Below are 25,036 nucleotides of genomic sequence, written 5' to 3'. Positions count from 1 at the left end.
CATATTATATATTAGATGATTTTAGATATATATATATAAGATGATTATACATACGTATGTATATTAGAGTGATTATTAGCTGAGGAAACTAAGGCTCAGAGAGGTTAAGAAACTTGCACAAGGTCACAGAGTGGGGTAAGTGGAAGAGCTCAGATTTGAATCCAGCTGTGTCTAATTCCAGAGTTTTCACATCTTGCTGTCCTAGTTCAAGATGTAAGCATAATCAACTCATATATCTAGCCAGGGTTTCTCAACCTCAGCACAGCTGATATTTGGGGCTGGATAAGTTTTTGTTTGGGGGGATTGTCCTATGCATTGTAGAATGTTTAGCAGTGTCCGTGGCCTCTACCCACTAGATGCCAGTAGTGTCCACTCAGTTGTGACAACCAAAAATATCTCCAGATGTTGCCAGTTGTAACCTGGGAGCAACCCCTCCACCCGCATTAAAAACACTGAGATTTCAGGGAGACTGTCTCAAAGAAAGACCAATATGGAGTCACTGTGAATACTGAAGATCCAGAGAAGATATTTGGCGTATTTGGGTAGCTGGGGCCCTGACTTAATTGGAACATTTGGGTAGTGGGTGAATACTCAGAAGTTAATTAATTCTACGTAAAGTCAGGTGCAAAAATATATATGCACATAGACACAGAAACACAGGATGAAACCATAAAGTTTCATGATAAATACTTAAGTCAAAATGCATGTTTTTCCTCCTATAGTCACTGTGGGGAGCTTTATGCTTGTGCCAGAGGTGCTTCATTATCCAGGGTGGTGGGGCTGTCCTTGGGAACTGCTTCTGCTTTGAAATCTCTACCCATGGCACGTCTTCATCTTCTGGAAACAACTAGCAGTTACCAAAAATGGTGAACAAGGTAGACAGCCAAATTAGGTGATTATGTGTTTTTCTCAAAAAGCAGATGTGACCACGAAGTAATAAGATTGATCTTTCTCTGCAAAGCTTGTTCAATGATTGTTGTGTGTTTGGTGGTTCTGTTAAACAAATAATACAGTAATAATACTAGCTACCAGTCACTGAGAGTTTACTATCTGCTTCGTAGTATGCAATATTCATTTCATTGAATCATCATAAGAACTCTGTGATCTATCACCATATATAAAAATTAACTCAAAATGGATCAACAACTTAAATGTAAGAGCTAAAACTGGTAGAAAACATAGATGCAAATCCTTGTGACCTTGGATTAGGCAATGTTTTTTAAAAATATGACACCAAAAGCACATGCAATAAAAAAGATAATAAATTGGACTTCATCAAAATTAAAAGCTTTTTTTGTTTCAAAGAACACTATCAAGAAAGTGAAAAGACTGTCGCAGAATGGGAGAAGATATTTGCAAACCACATATTGGATAAGGGATTAATATAAAGGACATATAAAGAACTCTTACAAACCAACAATAAAAAGATAAATAAACTGATTTTAAAATGGGCAATGTAAATACACATTTCTCCAAAGAAGATATACAAATGGCCAATAAGCATGTGAAAAGATGCTCAACATCATTAGCCATCAGGGACATGCAAATTAAAACTACAATGAGATACCACTTTACACCCAATGGGATGACTGTGATAAAGAAGACAGACAATACCAAGTGTTGGCAAAGATGTGGAGTAATTGGAACCCTCATACATCGTTGACGGGAATGTAAAATAGTGCAGCTGCTGTAGAAAACTTTGGCAGTTCCTCAAAAAGTTAAACATAGAGTTACCATATGACTCAGCAATTCCACTCCTAGATAGGTACCTGAGAGAAATAAAGCATATGCTCACAACAAAAACTTGTACAAGAATGTTTATAGTAACAGTATTCATAATAGCAAAAAAATGGGGATAATCCAAATGTCTGTCAACTGATGAATGGGTAACCAAATTGTGATACCCTCATCCAGTGGACTATTTTTCAGCCATAAGAAGGAATAAAGTACAGTTATTAATACATGGTATAACATGGATGAACCTTGAAAATATTGTATGATTCCATTTATAAGAAATGTCCAGAATAACCAAATACATAGAAGCAGAAAGTAGATTAGTGGTTACCAAAGAATGGGAGGAAGACGGAGTGGGGAGTGACTGCTTAGGGTTATGGGGCTTCATTATGGGATGATGAAATGTTCTGGATTAGATAGTGGTGACGGCTGCACAACTTTGTGAACATACTAAAAAACACTGAATTGTACAAAAGGGTGAATTTTGTGGTGAGTGAATTGTATCTCAATTTTTTAAAAAGAACTCTGTGAAGTGATTACTATTATTACCTCTCTTTTACATAACAGAAAACTCATGTTCAGAGACAACAAGTTATTCTAGGTGGCTGAATAAAATGTGAAAATCCCCCTTTGCACCTCCAAACACTTAGCAGTTTGGTATATTTGCTTTTAGTCCTTTTTCATGCAGTCGTGTGTGTGTGTGTGTGTGTGTGTGTGTGATATAAATCTAAATCATGTTATACCTATTGTCCTACACTTTGCTGGCTGTTTTATTCTGTGTTTTACTTTAGAGATCAGTCCATGCATATTCATGTAGAGAGAGACAGAGACAAAGACAGAATGAGAGAAAAGAGTTCCTTAGTATTTCATAGAATGAACGCATCGTAATTTATTTCATCATTTCTCCTACTGATGGATACTTCAGTCCATCCATTCTGTAAACAATGTGTTTATTCCCCAGAGTTCTATCCTTTCTGGTCTCTCCACTCTCCCTGGATTCTCTCTCCTCTACTCTCATGTTAACTGCTATCCAGTGGTACCTACTCAGTACTTTCATTAGACAAGAGGGTCCTGCCCTGGACTGTGTACTTTGGAGGTCCTTACATATGCAAATACATACAATGTAAATTAATTGAGGATTACCTGAGCACCTTTGTCATCCAGAATCCAGCAGTCAGCACAGGTACAGTGTGACCCATATCTTTAAACATCTACTCTACTAATACTGTTCAGGTCTCAAGGAAACACTTCTCCACATCTCTTGCCCTATGTCCTTAAAACAAAAGGCAGCTGCCTCTAAATAAGTGCTGCTGACATAGAGATGGATGCTGCTTCTGAGTTTGAAGAGAATTTGAGCAGGGTAAGTATTTAGACAACTAACTGGTCAAATCCTTCCTCTCAGACTGCGTGAAGTATAATAGATTATTGCACGACAAAGTATCTCCCAGTAGTAGTAGAAAATGGATGCTGAGCCTCCATTTTCTTGCTTCTCTTCATGTTCTAAATCCTGATTCTCCTATTACTCACACTTGTTGCACAGAATGGCAGAGGAGAATTTTATAATATTAAACAATGATATTATTTTAAATTATATATCCTATTATTTAATATAGCCTATTATTTTAAATTTGTATGTATGTAGGTCTAGGCATAACATCTGTGAAGCTATGAAGATAACCAATTCTTTACATTGGCAAGCAAATGGACTGCGGTAAATTGTTTGCAAAGATAGCTGCCAGTAATGCTTCCCACCCCTGTCCACTCATGGCATTTCTCCCATCAAGAAGTGGAGTCCATTTCTCTCCACTTGAATCTGGAATGACCTTATGGCTTGCTTTGACCAATAGAAAGTGGCAGAAGTGACTATGTCCGTTCAGGGCTTAGGCCTTAGGCCCGGCAGCTTCTGCTTTCCTGTTGGGATCCAGCCACTATGTAAGGAAGCCACCTTCCTTCAGACCACTGAATGATGAGAAACCATGTGGAGAGAGAAGTCCCAGTCTCCAAGCCACCCCCTCACAGCCCCAGGCATGTGCATGAAGTCCCCTTCCAGTTCCAGCTGAGCCTCCTCATGACTGCAGTCCCATGAAGAGCTCGGGAGAGACTAGGAGAAGAACCAACCAGCCAGTCCACAGAATGGTGAGAGATAAGAGCTCGTTACTTTAAGCCGCTAAGTTTTGAGATGATTGGTTATGTAGCAATAGATAATGAAAGCATGAATATTGCTAGAGTTGCTAATAGCTTCATCTTTCTAAAAATATTTAATAAGATATAAATTGTCAAAAAGTTAAAACTTTCAACTTTAAGTAGTTTTGATTTAAATTGTTTATATTCATTCATAGTAATTTGTATTTTGCTTTTCAATTTTAATAGTTTTGAATAGAAGAAAAAGAATTTTTAGAAATGTACATGAAAGGCAATTAAAAATTTTTTACATTTCTTTGATTTACATTTTAGTGAAAACTTATTAAAAATTTTGGGTACTTTGAATACAGTTACATTTACTGTTTAACGCTTTGAATCACTGCTGTCAATTGCATACAAGTTATGTGAAAATCTTCATTATAACAACATTATTGAAAATTTTGCTGAAATTAAGGCATGAAAAATAAATTTCATAAAGGAAAGGAACAATAATTTATGAATTACGTATATACTTTGTGACTCATCCCAACTGCTGACCCATCAACAGACCTCCCAAATCATTAGCTGTTTTGCCAACCTTCAGGCATATAAAAACCATCTCTTTATACACGTTTTAAAAAATTTTGTCATTATGAAGATATATTTGTCATGGTGTATTTTATTTAAAAATAAGTCAGTTTGGGGCTTCCCTGGTGGTGCAGTGGTTGAGAGTCTGCCTGTCGATGCAGGGGACACGGGTTCGTGCCCCGGTCCGGGAAGATCCCACATGCCACGGAGCAGCTGGGCCCGTGAGCCATGGCCGCTGAGCCTGCACATCCGGAGCCTGTGCTTCCCAATGGGAGAGGCCACAATAGTGAGAGGCCTGCGTACCGCAAAAAAAAAAAAAAAAAAAAAAAAAAAAAAGTCAGTTTGATTTATAACTTTTAAATAATTAGGTCCAGGTTATGTGCACTCTTGCCCCAGGCCCTGCAAATGTTAGGGAAAGGCTTCTCTGCCATGACCTCGCCCTCCACCATCTGAGGTATATACTCATTTGCCTACTAGATAGCTCCACCCGTTTGCCTACTAGAACTTCAGAATCAGCTTGTCCAAAACTGTCACCTTTCTCTACAAAACTTCCTCCCTCTTTTGGTGATTTCTCTGTCACTCAAGCTAGAAAGTCATCCTGGATTTATTCACCCAGTTACTTTCCCTTAACTTTCTAAATAATTCTCTAATCTGTCCTCTTCTCTCATCTTTATCACACCTACCCCAGTTTGGGCCCTGAGGGGCGGTATCATCTGGAGCAGTGCTTCTCAAACTTCAGAGTTATCTGGAGGGCATGGCATGTTAAAGCACAGATCACTGGGCCCCACCCCCAGAATTTCTGATTCACTTGGTCTGGGTGGGACATGATAATTTGCATTTCTAACGAGTTCCTCAGTGACGCTGATGCTGCTGGGCTACACTTTGAGACCCACGGGCCTAGGGGTTGATTTCAAATTTAGCTCCTCTTATTTACTACATGAACTTGGGCAAGTTACTTAGTTTTTCTAGGCCTGTTTCCTGGTGTATAGCATGGTATAAAAGTCTTACAATAAAAATAAGCACTTACAATAATCCTGGACAAGTAAGACCTTATGAATGATAGTTACTATTGAGGCCCCCATCATCTTTCTCCTGGAATCACTGCTGGTCTCCTCCATCCCTTATAAAACCATCTGAGTGATTCGTCTCTCTCTCTCGGCCCACAGTCTCTTCCTTTCTATCAATGCCTACCCAATAACATTTCAACACATTCAAATCTCTTCCAATTTTAAAAAAACCCACAATCTGGCTTGGAAGCCATTCTTTCCTCCTGCCATCCTATCTCTATCCTTTCCTTCGTATCTAAGCATTTGAAAGAATTGTCTAGGATTGCTGTCTTGACTTCTTCCAGTCCATCAGAGTCCACAGACTCCTAAGCCAGCTCTCACTAAAATAACAAATGGCTTCCCAGGAGATTGCCAACTCTCCTGGACACTTGATCACGCTACAACATTTAGTACTGCTGACACATCTTCTGTAGGAGGCAGTTTCGAAAATGGATCCCAGGGATCTCCACCTCCTGGTATTCACTCCCTTTTGCAATCCTCTCCCCTTGTGTGTGGGCTGAGCCTAGTACCTTTCTTCTAAAGAACAGAATAAGGCACAAGTGAGATGGGATGACGTGGCACTTCTGAGATTAAGTTATAAGAGACTTGCTTGCACTTTTCCTTGGAGTCTTCTTGCATGTTTGTTCTGTTGACTCAAGCTCCCAAGTTGCGAGGTGCCCTATGGAGAGACCCACATGAGAAGGATCCAAGGCCCTCATCCTAACAGCTCTTGGAAAACTGAATCCTGCTAACAATTGGACAGTTTTCTAACAGTTTGGAAGAGGATTACTTCCCAGTCAACCCTACAGATGAGACCACAGCGTTGGCTAACAGCTGATTACAGCCTTGTAAGATACCCTGAAACAGAGGCCCTAGCTAAGCAGTGTACAGATTCCTGACCCTCAGGAAGAGTGAGATAATAAATGTGCTTTGTTTTAAGCCACTATGTTTTGGGGTAACTGTTAACACAGCAATAGATAACTAGTATATCTTCCTTCTTAAAACCAGTTTCCTGGGTTGGAACTTCCCTGGTGGTGCAGTGGTAAGGACTCTGCGCTCCCAGTTCAGGGGGCCCGGATTTGATCCCTGGTCAGGGAACTAGATCTCACATGCATGCCGCAACTAAGAGCCTATATGCCACAACTAAGACCCAGTGCAACCAACCAACCAAATAAATAAATAAATATTTTAAAAAATATTTTTTTCCATGGACTTCCACAACCCCCAATTTTCCTCCTAACTCCCTGTCTCGTCATCCTCTCTCTCCTTCATTGGCTCTTCTGACTTTTCGGCTCTTACCTCCTGCTGTTTCTCAAGATTCTTCGTTCTCTACATTTTTCTCTTCAGTGTCACCCATTCAAATGCTGTCTAAAATCCAGGGACTCTCACATTTATACCTCTGGCTCTTTTGAGTGCCAGGCCCACGTGTGCAACTGCTTAAAGGTCAGTCCCACCTGGATGTTGGTCTCACGGACTCTTAAACTTAGTATGTCTGAAACGGAACTTGTTATTTCTCACCAAATCTCTCATCCTCCTAAGTTTTAAGCCTCAGTGAGCAACCATCCACCCAGTTGCTCAAACCAGAAACCTGAGAGTCATCTTTCATTTTCTTTAGTCAGATATTTTTTGGAGTCCCTGCAATGTGCTAAGCAGCGCTCTAGGCTCAAGGAGGGTTTACCATCTTGTGAGGAGAGAGACAATGAAAATAATAAATAAATTTTATGTATGTTATATATATTTTTATATATTATATACACAACAGTAAATGCTATCAAGGAAACACTGAGCAGGAAGAGCACTGAATGCCATGGAGAGTGAATTGTAGTATCAGATGGGATGGTCAGAGCAGACCTCATGGAGGAAGCGAGGACTGTGCTATATGAATAAATATTTGGGGGAAGAACAGTTCAGGAAGAGGGACAGCTAGTTCAAAGGCCTTGACCAGGAACTTAATTGGGCAGTTTGAGGAACAGCAACGTGGTCAGTGTGGCTTGAACAGAGAGAACCAGGGGGAGATTATTAGAGATGAGGTCAGAGAGGTACCCAAGCCTAGATCATGTGCAGCCTTACCGGCCATTGTAAGGATTTTGAGTTTTACTCTGAGTATAACAGGGAACAGTGGGAGGGTTTGGAGTGGAGAAATCATACGGTCACTCTGATTAGTATATTTAGAATAGGCTGTAGGGAAATCATTCTTCTTCTTTTTATCTCTTGGCCCCCAAATCTTTTTATTTTTCTCACTAAGCCGCTTTTATTTTATATCTTAAATATATCTTGAATCCATCCAACCTCTCTTAATTTCTGTTGTCACTACCTGAGTCAAACCAACAACTTCCCGTATTCACTAAATCAACTAATACTTGTTGAGAAGCTACTGTGTTCCAGGCACCATTCCTTATTCTCGGTGCTTGGGACAGAGCAGTGAAAAAACAGCCTGTGTGGAGCTTACATTTCTCCCTTGGATTTACAGCTTTTAAAAACTAGCCATCCCTCAAATTGTCTTATGTATATGTTTGGTTACGTGTTCATTGAATCCTCTCCTCACCAATGCATAAATCTTGTGAGATCAGGGACGTTTTCTGTTTTGTTCACCAGGTATATTTTCAGTGCCTAGAACAGCACTTTTCAAATAAGATGTGCTCAATAAATACCAGTTGAACGAATGAACAAACTACTGCAACAGCCTCTTACCTGGTCTATTTCCAGTGGCTTTTAAACTTTCTTTGAACTCGACTCACAGGAAGAAAAACATTTTACACTGTAATTCAGTGAAGACTCACACACATGTATACATGAACCTAATACATTTAAAAGTATTGATAGTGTGAAGCTGTCTGATATTATTCATTCTATCGTATTATGTTTCATTAAAAAAGCCCTGCCAGTTACAACTTTAAATTTGATTTCAGAATCCTCTAATGGAATTTAATCAGAAGTTTGACGAACACTGCCCTGATGCATTCTCCACAACCAGAGCGTTGTGTCTAACTCAGAAGTCATGTCCTGTTACTTCCCTGCATAAAATCATTCAAAGGCAATCTGTTGGTCTCAGGCATTTCTCCAAAACGTCAGTCTTTTATGGTTGTTTATGTACCAGTGATAATATAACATATATAAAAATTTGTGTGAATTGGATCACTTTTGTCCCTCAGCCTTACCTTGAGCAATAATGTAAAAGAATATGTTGGATACATGTATTATATATTTTCTAATGCATATAAAATGCATTAGCTACCAAAAGAAAAAACATTGGATAGCACACCATCTAAAATCTTCTTGCTCACCACCCAGCCACACTGGGGAATCCTGCTCTTGAGGTAAAGGTCAGATGCCTCAGCTTAGCCCACGAGGCACTCTGGAGCTGGCTGGTGCTTTCTGATGCAGTCTCCTTTTTTTTTTTTTTTTTTTAACCGCTTCCTGCACTCATTCATTCTGAATGACTGGCTGGTCCCCAGAACGCACCAAGCTCTCTCTGGCTCTAGGACTCTTTACCCGCCATCTCCTTCCTCTGCCCAGGACTCCACCAGAACCCCAGCCTACCTCCTTTCAGGCCTTGGCTTCAGTCTCATGTTGGGAAGAGAAAGCTTCCCTGGCCGTGGGGCTGAGATGTGTGCTCCCCAGGAGGCTGTGCTTATCCTGTCTAGAGTGTATCATCCTCAAGTGAAGCGGCTTCTTCATGTGTTTTACTCCAACTGAAGGCGGTGAGCTCCTTTTCGAGGGCTGGGGGAAGAGTATTTTATTTACCATAGTATTTTTAGTATTTACTATAATACCAAATATTCAAGAATGATTTGGTCGATGGATAGAAGAACAAATGTATGGATTTCTCAAGGAAATGAATATCACTAACACTCAACACATTGCCCGATACATGCTAGGCATTCAAAAAATATTATTGGGCTTCCCTGGTGGCACAGTGGTTGAGAGTCCGCCTGCCGATGCAGGGGACACGGGTTCGTGCCCCGGTCCGGGAGGATCCCACGTGCCGCGGAGCGGCTGGGCCCGTGAGCCATGGCCGCTGAGCCTGCGCGTCCAGAGCCTGTGCTCCGCAACGGGAGAGGCCACAGCAGTGAGAGGCCCCCGTACTGCAAAAAAAAAAAAAAAAAAAAATTGAGTGATTGAAAGAAGTAAAGGCTGCTCCTCACTCTAGTGACATTACCTTTTTAAAAGATTATTTGAGAGGTGGTCTTAGACTCGAATGGCTTTGTTCTATGTGACATCATTCTCTCCTCTCTGCCCAGGAAGAGGTCAGAAATGAGGTCACAATGTCTATCTGTGGCCTAAGAGATTTGGGGTCCCTCGATAAACAAGCTTGCTGCGACAGAGGGGAGGCAGAGTGTCAGGGAAGCTGCCGCACAGTGGGGATATACACCTGTATGCTTTTCTCTTAGTGCAAAGCAGCTATAGAGTAAATATTAAATATTTGAATTAAGATTAAAATCCAAGGGCTTCCCTGGTGGTTCAGTGGGTAAGACTCCACGCTCCCAATGCAGGGGGCCCAGGATCAGTTCCTGGTTGGGGAACTAGATCCCACATGCATGCCACAACTAAGAGTCCGCATGCCACAACTAAAGATCCCGCAGGCCGCAAATAAGACCTGGCACAACCAAAATAAATAAATAAATAAGTCCATGCTTCATGTAGGTTTTCAGTGCATTTAATGCTATGTTACTATATATCCAATTTTGATGCCATTATCCCCCTTTTCTGAGATTCTAGAATACAGCCTATGCAATTTTTACAGACTGAATGGTACCAACGTTTCTAACAACAGTGTGTGCCATAGGGATATATAATAAAGGTTTTACAGAAACTAAATTATACTCAAAGACTTTTATTTTTCTCTTTTGTAACAGCCCTACTATTTGGCATCTTGGGGAATGCAATATTTGGTAGAAGTGGAGTTTCCAAATATCGATATTTAATCTTGTAAACACCAAAACATTAAAAAACAAAAACGATGGGAACTTTCCCAATATTGCACACTTCTCTATCTTTTTTAAAAAATGCCCCCAATATTAATGGTTCTGTGTTGACTTGAGGCTCTTCCCACGGACACCAGTTATTTGAATGTCATATCAGTCTGTGCTAGAGGTCAGGGGAGCACACATGCAGACTCAGATGATATGGGCCCTGAGGCTAATTGGGCTATCACTTTAATGGTGACCTTGAAACTTATTTTCTTACAAACAAAACTATACCCCAAGTCAGCTGATTTCTGAGCTGTCCCCTTCCCCCTTTTTTCATAAGGGAAGAAGATAGCTTATGTAGCTATATAATCTTCTTTGGGAAATCGTAAAATGGTTGTCTTTATGAAATATCAATTAGCAAATGAAAAGGTAAAACAGCCTGTTCCCACAAGAAAATTATCCACTTTATCACTGATGCTATCATTTCTGTCTGCTACCCCTGCCATAGATCACTTTCACCTAATTTTCAACTTGTATTTTTCTCTGCAGCCTTACTTGTTCACATTTTGTTCATGGAGTATGGAGGATTATTCTGCCATCATTTCAAGATGTGTGTGTGTGTGTGTGTGTGTGTGTTGGAAAGAATTTGCTTCATAGCTTACACATTTTTTAATTACCAGGAGATAAATGCCTCTCTAAATGTGAAAGACCTGCATCGTGTTTGACATTTGTATAGAATTTCCCATGTAAGTTTTAGATGTAAGTTTAGATGTAAGTTTTTAGAATAAGGTGGAAAGTATGGTTTCGGTATCGGAATGATATGTGGGTTACATCAGTGAGGGAACCCAAAGCACCTTCTGCCTACCTCTATGTTATCACAGCATATTATGCTGAAATTATCTCACTTTTTATCGGTCTCCTCTATTAGTCTAAGAGCTTCACGTAAGCTTAGACCACATCTTAGCCTTCTTGGAATCCCAGCAGTTGTGTTCTTATGTAGCTGCATAATCTTCAGGAAAATGTAAAATTGCCTTTATGAAAAATCACTTTGAGAATGAAAAGGGAACACAGCCTCAACCCCAGCGTTCCATTCTTGTGTTCTTGTGCATCTTGACCTTTCACCCGTGTCTTCCCCTGAATCCCTCCAAACCATAGTTATCTCACAGCTGATGAACTTTAGTGCAACCCAGGATCTCTTTTATCTCTTTTGCTGAGCCTTGCAAGTGGGCTTTTAATAAATGTTTACCCTGAACATTGGCGTGTAGGAAGATGGTCATTTGGGGGGAAACTCCTTCATTGTGTTGATCTCCACAACTGTTTAGCAACAGGGTAGTTTTAAGATTCTCCGGTAAGGCTGGAATTCTGACATGCTTTTAAGATTTAAATTATAAAAAATAGTAAAAATGATAAAAAAAATTCATCTCCACATTATATCACACTATCTGGCAATAAGCTCATGTATGAAATCTTTGAAAGGTCGAGAATGATAAAAATTTCCATTTGCCATTCTTTCTATTTTAAGGAAACTCACAGTTTTAATACATATAACAGTAGTTAACTTGTCTTCATTCTGCTTAAACTTTGGGAAAGAAGAGGTAGAAACTTGATTTGCTGGTATTTGCTGAGTAGAAAATATTAAGTGTCTTTACAATAGACCAATTTCATCAGCCTTATAAATAAAATTATTCAGGCAAAGTTACATATCTTTTTCTGCAGCTTAGTTGCTTATTTTTTTTTTTTTGGCTCTATCATATACCCTCTTTATTCCCCATGCTAAACATTCTCCAAGATATTTTTCCACTTAAATCATTTTTCTGTACTTGAATAGTTTCTATCTTGTCCCTTCTCTCAATCCACTTGCAGGAACTGATTTTTTGCCCCTATTGAATTTTATTTTTAGGAAATTTAGTTCAGCACCATCTTTAAATGCTTTTTAATAGTAAGAATAACAACAACAATAATATCTATAACACATAGAACATTTAACTATGTGCCAGATATTATTCTAAATAATTTACATGTATTAACATTTAATATTCTTAACAATTCTAAGAGGATGTTACTATTATTAGTCTCATTTCCTAGATGGGGTACTTGACAGCACAGAGAAGCTAAGTAACTAAGGTTGCAAAGCTAGTAAGTGGTAGAGATAGGATTCAAACCCAGGAGGATTTAGTTTAACCACAAGGCTAACCTTTAGGTCCTGATAAGGCTTTATCCTCATAATGTTGCTTCATTTTATTTTTTCCTTTCCCACTGATATCATCCTGGCCCAAGACGTTATTTTCATCCATCACCGTGTTCTTGCACATCTTGACTTTCACTCACGATTTCCCTGGGATCCCTCCAAACAATAGTTATCTCACAGCTAATGAACGTTAGTGCCACCCAGTACCTCCCTCAGGCTCCTGAGAGGTGGAGGGCTACTTGTCTCCCTAAACTCAAGAATTTATTGTGTAAACTCAATATCCAAAATAGGAGTGAATAGGTCATTCATTAGCTTTAGCTTTATTTATTACATAGCTTAATTTAAGTATAATTAATACCAAGAACTGCACATATTATGTGTACAATTTGATGAGTTTGGACATATGCAAACCCCAGTGATACTATCACCGCTGTTAAGGCAAGAGACATCCAAAACCTCTCAGACTTTCCTTTTGTGTATGTTTCTCTCTCTCACTCTCTCTCTGGTAAGAACACTTAACATGAGATTTGTCAGGAAAACAAATTTTGAAGTGCACAATACCGTATCGTCAACTACAGGCACTATGTTGTACAGCATATATCTAGAACTTATCTATCTTGCATAACTGAAACTTTATACCCATTGAATAGCAATACCCCATTTCCCCTGCCTCCCACCCCTCCAGCCTCTAGTAACCACTGTTGTATTCTCTGCTTCTATGGGTTTGACTATTTTGGATACCTCATACAAGTAGAATCATGCAGTGTTTGTCTTTCTCTGTTGGGCTTACTTCACTTAGCATGATGTCCTCCAGGTTCATCCATGTTGTTACAAATGGCAAGATTTCCTTCCTTTTAAAGGCTGAATAAGGACTTCCCTGGTGGCGCAGTGGTTAAGAATCTGCCTGCCAATGCAGGTGACATGGGTTCGAGCCCTGGTCTGGGAAGATCCCACATGCCGTGGAGCAACTAAGCCTGTGCACCACAACTACCAAGCCTGCGCTCTAGAGCCTGCAAGCCACAACTACTGAGCCCGTGTACCACAACTACTGAAGCCTGCGTGCCTAGAGCCTGTGCTCCACAACAAGAGAAGTCACCGCAACAAGAAGCCTGCGCACCGCAACAAATAGTAGCCCTGCTCTCTGCAACTAGAGAAAAGACCATGTGCAGCAACGAAGACCCAATGCAGCCAAAAATAATAGTAATAATAATAAAATAAATTTATTAAAAAAATAAAGGCTCAATAAGATTCCATTGTATGGTGAAGATGTGGCACATATATACAATGGAATAGTACTCAGCCATAAAAAGGAACAAAATTGAGTTATTTGTAATGAGGTGAATGGACCTAGAGTCTGTCATACTGAGTAAAGTAAGTCAAAAGAGAAAAGCAAATACTATATGCTAATGCACATGTATGGAAACTAAGAAAATGGTACTGGTGAACCCAGTGGCAGGGCAGGAATAAAGATGTAGACATAGAGAACGGACTTGAGGACACGGGGGTGGGGGGAAGGGGAAGCTGGGATGAAGTGAGAGAGTAGCGTGGACATATACACTATCAAATGTAAAATGGATAGCTAGTGGGAAGCTGCTACATAGCACAGGGAGATCAGCTCAGTGCTTTGAGACGACCTAGAGGGGTGGGATAGGGAGGGTGGGAGGGAGGCTCCAGAGGGAGGGGATATGGGATATATGTATACATATAGCTGATTCACTTTGTTGTACAGCAGAAACTAACACAACATTGTAAAGCAATTATAATCCAATAAAGATGAAAAAAAAGAAAGATTCCATTGTGTGTATATACCACATATTCTTTATCTGTTCATCCGTTGATGGATGCTTGAGTTGTTTCCACATTTTGGTCATTAGTTTTAGAATATATCAGTGATCTGGAAGTGCCCTTCAGATCTGAAGCAGAAACTGAGGGAGAGGTGTCCCACGAAAAGATGGCCCACAGGAACAGGAAAAGCCCTGTTTCTCTGGGTGGAGTGGGAATGACAAGATATAGTGGATCAGGCTCCTGTGGACCTATCTCTGACAAGTCTATGAATTTAGAGCTTTGCAAAAAAGCCAAGTTTCTCCTTAAGGTAGAAGCAGCCTTGACAAATGGCTCATGCTGCAGGCAACCACATGGGTAGAGAATATAGTACTTCCACATCCTCCTGAGCCTGAGAAATCCAGGAAGCTTGGAAGATGGTTAATACAGGAGGTTCTGAAGACCTGGTGAAGTCTTTGGGGACGAGAGATGGAAGTACATTCCTCTCCTAAAGAAGCCAGAGGGCCAAGACTAAAGAGAACCCATTCCAGAGCCAGAGGCGAGGAATGAAGCCCTGGAAATCCCACCAGCTGGAGCAGTGGTGCCAGCCTTCTACAGGTTAGGCCTAATCAGATAAGATAGACTGGTGGCTGTAGGCTGAATCTGACCCACAGACATGTTTTGTCTAACATGCTTTCCTGTGTTACAGAAATTTAAATGTTACTTGTCAACATTAATATTAGGGAGAGCTCACCCCAAAGTTCAGATTCCTGATTTCTCTTGATTTCCTGTTCTTCACATTCTCACTTGGAAATGAGTAGTCTGCGCCCTTTAGACTGGCTTGAGCTGTCTGGCTCTTTACCATCCCTTTCACTGTCAGTTATCTTTACATCTGACCTGCTTCACCTATTTATGTTACCTGCTTGGCTTGTTAGGCATTTAAGTTTGCCACCTGTGCACTGCATCCTGAGCAGCTTATGTGTACCACTTCCCAAAAGAAATTTCTACACCTGCTTAACAGATGTTTCCTAGAGCCGTCTCAGAAAGGATGTCAAAAAAAGACATAAGCTATACGTACTTAATATTTCAAGAAACTTTATAACTTGAGTTGTAAAGTTATAGCTTGTAAAGCAAGAGTTGTGTTTCTCTGCAGTGGTATGTAATGAAATCCTTCAACAAAAGGGGCCTGTGAGCTTGTTTAAAAACACACATGGAAAGTAGGAGTTAGAGAGATAGCATGCAACCTATGCAGGAACCAGCTATGGGGAGAGAGAACCTCTTTTTAAAAGGGAGAGAACCACAATGAGATACCACTACATTATTAAAATAGCTAAAATAAAAAAGAGTGATAATACCAAGTGCTGGTGAGGATGGGGAGAAACTGGATCTCTCATACATTGTTGGTGGGAATGTAAAATGATATAGCCAATCTGGAAAATAGTTTGGCAGTTTCTTCAAAAATTAAATATGCACTTACCATATGACACATCAATCATAATCTTAGGTATTTATTCCAGAGAAATGAAAATTTAAGTTCACACAAAAACCTGTACACAAATTTTCATAGCAGTTTTATTTGTAATAATAAAAAGATTGGAAACAACCCATATGTACCTCGTCTGGGGAATGGATGAACAAATCTTGGTACATCCATACAATGGAATACTGCTCAGCAATCAAAAGGAATGAATGTTTGATACCTGTCACAACAGGGATGGGACTCAAGGGCATTATGTTTAGGTAAAAACATCGAAAGTTTACATGCTCTATGATTCCATTTATATAACATTCTTGAAATGACGAAACTACAGAAATGAAAAACAGATTAGTGCTTACTGTGGGGCAAGGATGGAGTAGGGGGGTTACAAGGGGAGGTAGATTTGTGAATACAAAAAGGTAGGTGGCATGAGGAAGTTTTTTTGTGATGATGGAACAGTTTCATATCCTGGTTGTAGTGGTTACACAAATGATACCTGGAATAAAATTTCACGTGCACACACACACACACAAATGTTTTTTAAAAAATGGTAAAAACTAAGTTCTGTAGTCTAGCTAACGATAATGTATCATTGTCAATTTCCTGGTTTTAATATCTTACTAAAACTTTATAAGATATTGCCATTGGGGGGAACCTGGGTGAAGGGTAAATGGGATTCTGTACTATTTTTGCAATTTCTTGTGAATCTTTATTTCAAAATAAAAATTAAAAAAAATAAAGGAAAGGAAAGTAGGCTGAATGCCTAGGACTGGTGTTGGGGAGGTGAGCAAGAGGAGCATGAAGGAGGCAAACTGGGCCTGAGAAATAGTTCCAGAAGTTTAACCTACCAAAGGCTTAAACTTGCTCTCAGTCATCACTTCTGCTGTCACTACCTCTTTAGTGCTCTTTATTCTGACCATGTTAAGACAGTTGTTCCTCTGTTGTTTCTTAGTTATGGTGCTGAGCAGAGAACTAGATCTATTCCTGATGATAAACCAATCAATCTCAGCCCACTGGTGTAATCTCCAGGACTTCAACCCTTTTCAGTTATTAGTTTTCCTATTACCTAATATTCAGAGTCTGCCTCTTTGCTGTCAGAGGTGTTTTTTTTTTTTTTTTTAACATCTGAATTTGATGCCATTGCAGATGCTAGAAGTTGCCAGAAGGCTGTCCTCCAGGTAACTGTCCCTTGCTCTAGCTTGTATCAATGTTTTGTTGCAATTAGCATTCAGAATATGCACTGTCATCTTATTAAAATTTATGTTTTTTAATGGAGAAAGCACATGGAGAGGTGATTGTGGAGCTGTAGTTTACCCTTGCTCTTCTTGGTTACCTGTGTCTAAATTAAGCTGAACCTCTGGGCTTCTTCTGTTTCTAAACAGGCATCACAATTTACTAAGGTTAATGCCTGGGGGACATTAACGTTGCGGACACTAATCTAATTCAGTGCCATCACAAGTGCATAATGCAGGAATTTGGAGTTTTGCCAAAAAGCACAATTCAAATGAAGATTCAGTTGGCAAGGGGTGGGAAGGTGGGTGTGGATAAGGGAAGGAGAACTCCAGAAATGGTTATATAGATATTTTAATGCCTTTCCTTTCCCTCGCCTCTCAGAGGTTACGTTTAAGTATTGCAGAGAGATGCTAAATAAATCTTCAGACTATTATGAAGAAATCTTAATGAAGGTGTTTCATCCCATGGTACGTTTCTGATGCTCATAATCACTCAACATTCACTGAGCATCTATGTTACATGGCTGACCTTGTGCTAGGGTGCGGACACAAAGATGAGTAATTGTAAGCCATGGCAGTATGCATAAGCACCTCAGGGCGCCCAATAAATGTTAGTTGAATGAAGGCACCATTAAGGAGGTCACGGTTTGGCTAAGGTCACTTAAAGGGCCTCCAAGTGTTGAGACATTAATTGTGCAATTCTAGTTCCACATAGACCATAACCATGTCTTTTGCCATACAGACCGAGGTTTGGGCCCCAGGTGAAGCGAGGGGGAAATACCATGTAAGACCTTGCGCAACAGGGTCCAGGGCCGGATTTCTTGATCTTTCTCTATGCTCACACCCTGCATATGGTTGCAGACACTTAACCGGGTTTGCTAGTTTCAAGAGCGCTGCGTTGCCGCTTCCGGAAAAGGTAGCATTTGGGGTGGTGGTGGTCAACGACTGGAGGTCGCAGGGGAGAGGACTGGGGAAGAGAGGAGAAACGAAAAAGCCAAAAAATTCTGAAAGATAACCTTTCACTTAGGTCCCGCCCCTTCCTTTGCCCCGAGCCTGGAATGCACCCGGCCACCGAGTCCTCCACTTCTCAGAGCGATAAGCACTGATTAAAGCTGAAGGTGGACCCCCGTCTCATAGACATTTCCTAAGTTCTGGTCTTTTTCAAATTGCTTTCCTCCCAGGCCCAGCCCGAAGGGACCCCGCGGCTCAGGGCCAGCTTCCCCGGCCACACTGGGCTGGTGACACGCAGGCGCCGGAATCGAAGCCACGCTGGGTCTTCCCAGCCTGGTCCCCGGCCCAGGGAGAGCCGGCGCCGCCAAGCGCTTCCCCTTGTGCGGGGCTTCCCACAATGCACCGCGCCGGCAGTGGCGGCGACCGCGGCGGCGCTCTAGCCGCGGCATGTCTGCATCTCTACTGCTCTGGGAGGAGGAAGAGAAGGAGGAAGAGGAGGAGGAGGAGGGGGAGGAAGAGGAGAAAGGCGCAGGGGTGGGAGCTGTTGCCGAAGCTGCCACAGCAAAAGTTCTCCCCCCTCCCCCCTTCCCCTCCTCTTAAGGCCCCTAGAAAGGTTGAAGCTGCCGCCGCCTGCAGTTGGTGACCGCGCGACTCGGCACCCGCCCGCGGTAAAGCGCTCGGCCTGGCAGGCCCGGGCCCGGGGGAGGGAGGGGGAGGGGGCGGCGCGCGGGGGGAGCGCGCGGCGGTAACGGCCTGACCCGGGGGGAGCGGGCCGTGGCGAGGCCGAGGGTGGCCAGGGGACCGGCCGAGGCCGAAGGAAACGCAGGAGCTGGCTGGGAGACGGGAGGAAGCAGGGCGCGGATGGTGGGTTGGGGGGTTGAGAAAGGATACTGACGGGGGTGGCTGAAGCGAGAAGGCGGCCTCCGAGGCCTGAGGGGGGTGTCAGAGGTAGGGAAGGAGGTGGGATGGTTGCACAGGGTGGCCAGAGGGTGCTGGGTGTGGGTGTGAAAAGCTTAGGAAGACACCAGGTCTCTGATCACCGTGCCTGGTGCAGTGCTTTATGCACCGCAGGCCTCAGTCACTGTTGCTGCCTGAATGTGTTCTTTGGGAGAAGGGAAGGGCAGGGGTTGGAGAAAAGAGAATCCTTGCAGGAAACGTAGTGGGAGCGTGCACTAGGAGAGAGGCCGGAGGGAAAGATGCCGGGTAGGTGGAGGAATGCAGGGGGTGGCTGTGGAGGAGTCTTGAGGATTCTGAGGGGGGTGTTCATTGTGCAGATACATTAGGTATTTCGTTGTGGAAAGAACTGAAGCGTTTCTAAGGAAAGAAAAGAAGGGATATAAGGAGTTTCCCTGAATAGAAAGGGTAGGTTTGAAGCAAGAGGGAGTGCTAAATACTGGAGAATATGAAGAGAATGCATGATAGAATAGACAGATGTAGCAGAATTAAGTGTTGGCCCAAGGACTAAAGAGTTATTCCAGATGGGCCAGGATGGCCTAGTTCCGAACCTGTTTGGGCTCTTCTGTAGATGACATCCGGTAAGTGCGGGTACCGGCAGTGGTTGGGGTCACTGAGAATTAGACCTTAGGCAGTCGTTTGGTCTGAGACATTTTAGACCTGCACCAGTGAATATGAGAATCTCTGAAGCAGACCTTAAGAAAATGCCTGGTCTACAGGGATTCTCTAGGCCATGGAGTTTAGATTTTAGCAATTTTGAAATATTATCACTTACCAGAGGCTGGGTGAACTCTATGCTGGCAGATGCTGGAATGGAAATTACTTGACTTGGCGGTTTTCTTCACTGCCCAGCTTATCTGGTCCAAGAGAACTGTTGCCATATTATGCAGCTTGGGTTGCAGTACACAGGGTTATAATTAATGGTGGGGAGAATCCATGCTTGGTGGCCCTTCTCTGGAGACTCGATTTGTAGCTCAGGTTAGTCTAACTGACTAGATTGGCTCCATAACCCTGGGGCTGGTGGGAGATCTTTTGCCATTCGCTGTTCCTGAATGGATACTCTCACTGAGGCATGGTGGTATTGAAGAAAATGCATCAGCCTACGAAGTGTGGGCCTGCAGAATGGAGGATTAGGATATCTGTTTTGGTCTTAAGTTGCAAGGAGGTCAGTACTGGTTGGTTTGAGGTCTAGGAGAACCTGAAGAGACTGGATGATTCTAGAGCCAGGTTGGAGGGAGTACTAGCATTTCCCTATCAGTAAATGTACCGAGGCTGTTGGATTTGCTGAGCTCACACCAGACTGGATTTTGAAGAGGGAACTCTGGGCTAGAACCATACTCTTAAAATGTATCTGAAAATCAGTCACCTTTTATATTATTAAGAAAGACTGTATACACATTACGTTGTTATGTTAATTAATTAAACTGAAGAGAGGGTAGTATGAAAAACCCTTTTATGGATATAGAGGGTGGAGAGATTAAAGGTGAAGACAGAAATTTGGGGGAAGGATGGGAAAATTCAGTCATTCATTCTTTCAGCAAATAACTCTAAAGGAGAATAATTTAGCATTTGAGTAGATAGGGGCTTTTATTAAAATTTTTCTTACAGAAATAATCCAGGATTATTTTTAAAAGATTTGGAAAACTTTCCATGTCAGTACATTTGGAGTTATTCGTTCTTTTTAAGGGCTTCAATATATTACATAGTAGCATGTACCCATTTTTATTGTCATCATAGTATGAAGAGGTCTGTTTTCCTCCCCCTCTTTGGCACTGTATATTATCAGTTCTTTTAATTGTTGTAAGTTTAATGGGTTTAAATAAAGTATGTCATTGTTTTTCTCTCCTTTAAATTATTTGAAATGATACATGTACATAATTTAAAAAATTGTCCTGAGGGAGCTTATAATGAAAAGCAATAACCCCTGTCTCACCTGTCCATTGCAGTCCCTTTTTCCAGAGACTACTTTTAATCATTAATTTTTATAATTCTTATCATGCTTTTCTCTAGGTCTCCAAGTAATATGCATGTACTCTTATTTCTTGATTGATCAAAATGATGTTAAAAAAGGAGTCAAGAGACTTCTTACTATGAGTGGAAAGGATTTGTGTCACTGTCATTATTACTTTTCAAACTTTGATAGTTATTATTTTAGCTTTTTAATTTGATGTCTTTATATCTTTAATATTCTTAAAGAAAAACATTTAAAATTAGACTGGAAAAACTGGGTGAGATGATTAAGGGAAGTTTGATGGATGGACCTTTAGGAAAGACTAGGTTGTAGGAAATAGCATCTTTGCAGCATAAGTGTTGCTGGTTAGAGATGAGGAGGAGTTGCTTGGCAGCGATAGTTGTTCATCTTGGAAGTAGTTACCAGGTCACCTGTGCAGAATTCTTTGACAGTCTTCAGGAGAGTTTTAGTGTGGAGAATCTGGGAATGGATTAAAATGATCCTTGATTGTTCTTTCCAGGCTTCTGTGGCAATTCTTATGTTTAGGAAGGAATGGATTGGTATGAATATGTGTTTCTTTGTGGAGGAGAGAGGGAGGGATGGGGAAATTTGATAAGAGGGAGAGGAGGATGAGGGACAGGGTATGATGGAGATGGTGATCATTTTGTGGGAGGCTGAAGAAAAGGTAAAGAATTCTGAGGACATTTGGATATAGTTGACTGTGAAGGAGATTTTTACAGTGGTGAGACAGATTTGTGGCAGTCTTTAAGGAAATTAGCATATTTAACTCACTAATAAGTTGGGAGTATGGTGGAAAAGAGCATGCTGCTCATGTATTATGATAGATTCATAAAATATTGGTTTTTGAAATTTGGTATGAGGTACAACGTCCCTGAGTTAGGGTGACAGATATTGGGAGTATAGAAAGAAAGATGTTGCTCCTCTTTTCAAGAGTCTTGTTTAAGTAACCCCACCTCTTGAGACTCTTCCTTACTTTGAATAAGAACAGCATTCACATGTTGATTATATAGTGCTAAATCTTATATTAGTTTATGGGAATTATTTCTCTTTGTTTTGCAAATGGTAGCTAGATTGTAACCTGCTCTAGAGCTGAGACTTTCTTTAATCTCTGGGGAAACTCAAAACAGTTGTGGCACACGGGCTCTTGTTTTTTTTTCAATTAATTAATTGATTAATTTTTGGCTGTGTTGGGTCTTCGTTGCTGCGTGTGGGCTTTCTGTAGTTGTGGCGAGCGGGGGCTACTCTTCCTTGCGGTGCTCAGGCTCTCTCATTGTGATGGCTCCTCTTGTTGCGGAGCGTGGGTTCTAGGCTCGTGGGCTTCAGTAGTTGTGGCACACGAGCTCAGTAGTTGTGGCGCACGGGCTTAGTTCCTCCGTGGAATGTGGGATCTTCCTGGACCAGGGATCGAACCCGTGTCCCCTGCATTGTCAGGCAGATTCTTAACCACTGAGCCACCAGGGAAGTCCCAGCTTGATTCTTAAGTGCTTAGTAAGTACTTGTTGAATGCTTGATAGAAAGTAGTGTTCACCATTACTGATGGTGGTGGGACTGTGTGAAATTGCTGAGCACTATGGAGGTATTGCAGACAAAATTGTGTGTGTGTGTGTGTGTGTGTGTGTGTGTGTATGTATTTGAGATAGTGAAGGACAAAGGGATATCTGACTGGGGAAGGCCTTTAGATATAAGGGAAGGCAGAATGGATTAGAATGGAACTGGAACTATCCTGCAGAAACACCTAATAGGTGGGACCAAAAGTTCTCTTCTAATCTGAGGCTAGTTTAATCTGAGTAAATCTGGTCTGGAGCTGGGGGCTGGTTTAATTTGGATTTTCTTACCTTAGGCCTAAATGACTGTTTAGAGATCTTTAGCTGTTTTAAGGATCTGTCTGATTTAATTTGTTTTTAGGATAATAAAAAAGTGTTAGATGAAGTTTCTTCCCTCAAGGAATTTATGGTATTTTTATTCTTTTAGGGGGAGAAAGACATTTGTGAAGTAATTCTGTAACAGTGTAAGATTTCAGAAAATTGATTTTTTTCTCTTTTTTCCCACAGTTCCCTGGCTCTCCCACAGTCTGCATTTTCCCCACAATTCTCCATTCTTTGCTAAAATTCCCTGTCCCTTCCACTATTCTTTTTCCTCCCAGAATCTGCATCTCTCTTACAATTCTGCATGTATCCCAAAATTCCCTTCCTTGCCACTCTATCACAGTTACCCCTTCTTTCACAAAATTACCCCTTCTTTTACAAAATTACCCATTCTTTCTCCAAATTCCCTATTATATTCCACAGTTCTTTCCCTCCCACAATTGTTTCTCTCCCACATTCCTCCCACCTCTCCCACAATCCTCCATTCTCTCCCATAATCCTCAGTTCTTTCAGAAAATTGATTTTTTGAAACAAGTATCAAAAGTATACAGTACCTCCAAATGAGGATTTTTGTATTTTGGTAGTCACTTTCAGTACTAGTGTTCAAAACATTTTTAGAACACCTTTTCTGATTTATCGTCTAGCACATTATATGCAGTCTATTTATATATCGAGTACCTATTGTGTGCTCTTGAGAGGAGGGAGTCTATAAAGGTGAGTAAAACATGGTCCCTATTCTAGGAGTTCATAATCCCTCTAGGATGGCACAGTTACAAGTAATGCAAGGCATAATGTTATTTTGAATGGTCCCATTGGTGACAAATCTTTTTAGTTTGAAAGATTTGATTTTTAGAAATGTTGAAGATCTGTCAGTATCAAGTAGTGTGAATAAAGAATAGTTTTGGTTTAAATTTAATTAGTCACAGAAATGGGGATGATTTTTTTTTTTTTTTTGGCTGCGTTGGGTCTTCGTTGCTGCGCACAGGCTTTCTCTAGTTGTGGCGAGCGGGGGGCTACTCTTTGTTGTGGCTTCTCTTGTTGCAGAGCACGGGCTCTAGGTGAGTGGGCTTCAGTAGTTGTGGCTCACGGGCTCTAGAGCGCAGGCTCAGTAGTTGTGGCACACGGGCTCTAGAGCGCAGGCTCAGTAGTTGTGGCACACGGGCTTAGTTGCTCCGAGGCATGTGGGATCTTCCCGGACCAGGGCTCGAATCCATGTCCTCTGCATTGGCAGGTGGATTCTTAACCACTGTGCCACCAGGGAAGCCCGGGATTATTTTCTTGATTGACTTATTAACTAACTTTGGAAAGTACTCCCAAAGAGGAATTTGGAAATATTTTGAACAGTGGCAATAGCTTCACGTGTAGTTAGTTAGGTACTAGATGAATTTTGGTTAAATGCATCAGATGGTTGGATAGATGGAGTGAATAAATAAGTGGTAGCCTCCCAAGGTAACTATTTTAAAGAGGACCACACTGATTTTAATAAGTAAATAAATTCTGGCTCTGTTAACAGTTCATTACTGTGAACAAGGTAGTTTATGATTAAGTTCCCACATGAGTTTTACAGATGGTAAGTGCTATAGGAGTTCAGAAAATGGAGAAATGAGTATTGGCTAAGGTTTGGGGAAAGGATTTAAGTGTACCGTACTTTAGCTGGATATTTGAAAGGATTTCTTAGGGATCTCAGGAGAGGAACTAAATTGCTCCAAATTTCTCTTGCAGCCCTAGAATGAACCTAGAGTCTGGATCTATTTTTGTCTGAAGGCTTTCTGCCTATTTCATTTTAGCTACTCCTACTGGTTGGTTCCTTTTCAAATTCACCTTTGCTGGGTAGATTTTGAGCCCCCTGAAACAACCGGTGGGGGGCAGCTCTATTTCCATCTATGTCTAGTATAACTTGCAGTTCTTCCTTTTTTGAGCCTGTACCCCACAAATGACTTGGTCTCTGTGAGTGAAGAGTATGAGTCAACTCGGCTCTGTTGCCTGCCTGCTTTTCTCCAAGTTGCTTTCTGAATTACAGAATAGAATAGACAAGAGAATTGAGGACATGTGTCCAGTAGACACATGCTGGTTGAATAAATAAATGAATGAATGAGAAAGTATCTGAGGTAATTTATCTAAATTATCTATATGTTTTGTTGGTTTCAGTTTATTGATTCATAACCTGCCTTTTTCTACAAAGGGTTTAATGGGGCTGACAAAAATATGTATACCATAAGTGAACTGAAATAACTGAA

At 41.2% G+C, this 25,036-nt stretch overlaps 1 protein-coding gene across 4 annotated transcripts in view; it reads left to right on the top strand.

Annotated features, from left to right (window-relative positions):
- Positions 1 to 18,467: 18,467 nt before the first annotated feature.
- The window catches only part of ZNF148 (zinc finger protein 148), a 131,279-nt gene continuing 124,710 nt past the window's right edge, over positions 18,468 to 25,036 (top strand). For 2 of the 4 annotated variants that reach the window (XM_082625016.1, XM_082625014.1), the window contains exon 1: positions 18,468 to 18,676. The gene's annotated coding sequence lies outside the window, so the exon portion shown is untranslated. Of the gene's footprint in view, positions 18,677 to 18,815; positions 18,873 to 19,440; positions 19,544 to 25,036 lie in introns of those variants that run through there. The other 2 variants (XM_082625017.1, XM_082625015.1) reach the window with 2 other exon arrangements.

Source organism: Mesoplodon mirus (assembly GCF_964341445.2).
Source record: "Mesoplodon mirus genome assembly, chromosome: 6".
Taxonomy (NCBI): domain Eukaryota; kingdom Metazoa; phylum Chordata; class Mammalia; order Artiodactyla; family Ziphiidae; genus Mesoplodon; species Mesoplodon mirus.
The sequence above is the reverse complement of the archived record's forward strand: the minus strand, read 5'-3'. Positions and strand labels throughout refer to the sequence as shown.